Below are 4,226 nucleotides of genomic sequence, written 5' to 3'. Positions count from 1 at the left end.
GACAATAGAAACTAATCCGGAGAAAATCAAAAACTGCTTTCAAGAATATTATAAAACACTATATTCCCAATCACAGACGAGTAGCGACAACCGGATCGAAACCTTTCTGGAAAAGATCAACCTTCCAACGATCACTGATGAACAAAATAACAAACTAATATCCAAAATCACAAAAGAAGAAATTCAATCAGCAATCAAGAGAACAAAAAAGGGAAAATCTCCAGGGACAGATGGATTCACTACAGAATGGTACAAAATTATGCAAGATCAGCTAATCCCAACACTAGAGAAAACATTCAACTGGGTTTTAGAAAATAATAATATTCCTCCCTCATGGAGAGAGGCAGTGATTTCAGTTATACCGAAGGAAGGAAAGGACAAATTAGAATGCGGGAGTTATCGTCCTGTAAGTCTTTTAAACAATGACTATAAACTTTTCACCTCCATATTATCTAAAAGAATAGAAGTCATACTACCAGCTTTAATACACAAAGATCAAACTGGTTTTGTGAGGCAAAGACAGACCCAAGACAACATTAGGAAAACGTTACACATTATGAAAGAGGTCACTCAGCAAAAATTAGAGACACTGATATTAAGTTTAGATGCTGAGAAAGCATATGATTCTGTGGGGTGGTCGTTTCTATATAAAGTGCTTTCAAAATTTGGGTTTCATACAACGATAATCAACGCATTTAGATCGTTATACACTAAACCAACGGCTAGAGTGAAAATTAATGGAGAATTGTCCAATTCATTCACTTTGGAGAGAGGAACGAGACAGGGTTGTTGTGCGTCGCCGCTCCTCTTCGCCTTGTTTATCGAGCCCCTTAGTCAACTGATCAGGCAGAGACCGGATATAAAAGGGGTCACAACGACATCTGGGGAGCAAAAATTATCCTTGTTTGCTGACGATTTATTGATAAGTATAACACAACCCACACAGATAATCCCAAAATTGATGAAGTTACTTAAAGAGTTTAGTTTAGTCTCTGGTTACCAAATTAATATAAATAAAACTCAAGTCTTAACATTTAACTACGATCCACCATCTCCAATTAAGACTGTATACAATTGGAATTGGGAGGCGGAGTCTATCAAATATTTAGGTGTTTCGCTACCAAGGGATCTCTCAAAACTGTTTGATATAAACTATGGCCCACTAAATTTGAAAATAAAATCTGATTTACATAGATGGAATGTTATTCCCTTTTTAAGTTTAAGCTCCCGGATAGAATCCATCAGGATGAATATCCTTCCACAGTTACTGTACCTATTTCAATGTCTACCAGTCAGAATCCCATCTAAGCAGTTCTCAGAGTGGGATAGATTAATGGCGAGGTATTTGTGGCAGGGTAAAAAGGCTAGAATCAAATTCAGAACTCTGCAACTAAAAAAAGACAAGGGGGAATGGGTCTTCCCTGTTTACAGGAATATTACTATGCAGCCCAGCTAAGACCTTTAGTCTGCCTGTGTTCACCATCATACACTGCAGCTTGGAAGGAAATCGAAGGCACGACAATAAAAGGAATCCCAATTACAGCCCTACTTAGTGACTACAAACTACAAGAAGAACAGCAGATTCCAGAAGACTCCATAACGGGCAGTTATCTCAAATCCTGGCAGGAATTGGCTAAAATTTGCAAAATAGGAGATACATCTAAACTTATGAGGTGGTGTGCCTATGATTCGCAATTTGCACCAAATAGAATTGATAACAGATTTAAGTCATGGATATCGAAGGGCTTAACTACCTATTATTCATTTATCCACAAAGGGATATTTCAGAGTTTTGAAACCTTACGGAAAGATCATGGACTGGAAAAAGATGATTTCTTTAGGTACCTCCAGGTGAGACATTATTTTAATAGAAATTTCAAAGAGGTATTGAGAAAAGGTGATTCAAGTTTCATGGAGGTTTTTCTATCACTAATTAAGCCCAGATCAGACAGCAGAATTATCTCCAAGTTATATAATGCCATACAGCTATCTAAACAGGAGAATACAGAATACATAAAGAGAAAATGGGAAAAGGAAACGAAGGTAATAATATCACAAGAAGGCTGGGAAGAAATATGTCAACTGCAGTGGATCTCGACTGGTTCAAACACATGGCGTGAGTTTTGCTGGAAAAACATTGCACGATTTTTTGTTACTCCCATTCAGAGACGATATCAAAACAATGGTGATGCCTGCTGGAGACTTTGCGGGTCTAAAGGAGCTAACCACTCCCATGTTTTGGGAGTGCAAGTAATAAAACCGTACTGGAAAGAGATCCACAACATATGAAAATATATTCATTGTGACAATTCATCAATGTGAAACGTTGTATTTGGGCAATTTACAGTGGACACATGGACCATACCGACAAAAAACTGCGGCTATACTGCTGGCAGCCAGTAAGAAAGCCATCCAAGGAAGTGGCTAAAAACAGACCCGCCACCATTGATGAATGGATTGAAATTGTTTACCAGATTTATGTTATGGAAAAGATTTCTTTCTCCTCTAGTAGAAAAAGAAAGTTTTATAAGATCTGGACCAAATGGACTGAGTATGTAAAACCAACTAGATCTGACTTTATTTGATGTTCTTAAGAACTAAGTGCCCTTCTATGTTCTTGTAATTGTATAGTTTTCACTTGAGATGGTGTAACCTCCATATTGTTCAATTCTGTTCATCTTTGTTTTGTTTACAAAAATTAGTAACAGTCTGAAAAGAAAAGACCAGAAAGGCAGTAGAACAAAACACTTGGTTTATCCGGGTAAGTACTGTACAATTTCAAAGGTAAAGCTGTACATTAACGAATGTGATGGAAATCCGTCTTTCTAAATAAAAAAATAATTACAAAAAAAAAAACTGTCATTTTATTCTTTTAAAAATATTCTGTTCTTTCCTTTTCTTAACTAATAGTGTACAGGTTTTTATACATCAAATGATTTGTATCGGTTGTTTTAAAAACCTGATGTATTTTATGAGCACTTTGTAAAATGGAGGTCGATGCACTATAAATGCAGTATAGATAAAGATTATTATTATTATTAGTAGTAGTAGTAGAAGTATTAATGGAACAACAGGCCATTGTGACCTTCAAATTAAAGAGAAAACATTTGACCAAAGAAGCAAATAACTAGTGCAAATTAAGCTTTGTAAAGCTTATTGTGTCCCCCATCCAATGTTGAAATAAAACCTACATCCTTGATGATGATGTCTTATTGTAATAATGAATGTTGATTACTGAAATAATGTATTATACACTTGAGCACCTGCCCCCAAAAATGTCTGTGCACGGCATACACAGCCTTGACCTAAGCTGTCATTGGTGTTAATGAGAAGTGTTTGTTGACTGAGCTCTCTGTCTTGTCTAGGCTTTTATTTCCATTTAAGACATCCTGTCAGTTTAGCCTCTAAATGCCATTATAGCCCCAAAAAAGAAAAGTTGTAATGGTGGGGCAGCGCTAAGGTGAATGACACCGGAGTAGAGTAGAGCTCACAGTTCCCCAACATAACTGGGCAGATTTCTGATCTGCTGCTACACTAGGAACCACCCAGACCTCGCAGGTCGTCTGGGACAGGTCTGCTTTCTGTCCCCAGAGTCAGAACTAAACATGAGGAAGCAGCATGTTTTTAGCAGCAAGACACATATCCGGAAAAAAAACCCAATCCCAATAAACTGCAGGTCCAGTGCAACTCTCAGTTCTTCTAAAGCAAGGCTGAAGACTTTTCTTTTTGATGCTGCCTTTTCCAAAGTAGCCACTCTAACTGTACTTATAACTGTATAATTGTATTTCATACCGGTCTTATTCTATTTTAGCTGTTATATTATGTAAAGCACTTCGAATTTAGCCTGGTCCTACATGACTCTGATCCATTTCATTTGTACAGAGAGTCTGGCTACTCTCAATTGACAAGTGTTTACTTACTTTAAGGGGGGGTACTCTGTTGAAATTTCAAACTATTGGATCTGCTCAGAGCCACTCTGGATCTGCCAGAACCAATCGCTAACATTTGATCCTAATGTCGGCTTAGCATTGCTAGCGTTAGCCTTAGCCAACTCCTTCCCCACTAACGGAGTGAGCTGGAAAATCGAACTTTTCCCGAACCCCGTGTGGAGGAGGGCCCCAACATGTTGGCCCCCAACAAAACTCAGCAAAGATTGTTCCTGCTCGGGCTTTAAAGGGGTGATAGAATGCAAAACCGATTTTACCTTGTCATAGGTGAATAACGAC

Source organism: Etheostoma spectabile, chromosome 10 (assembly GCF_008692095.1).
Source record: "Etheostoma spectabile isolate EspeVRDwgs_2016 chromosome 10, UIUC_Espe_1.0, whole genome shotgun sequence".
NCBI classification, from domain to species: domain Eukaryota; kingdom Metazoa; phylum Chordata; class Actinopteri; order Perciformes; family Percidae; genus Etheostoma; species Etheostoma spectabile.
This window is presented reverse-complemented; position numbering follows the sequence as displayed.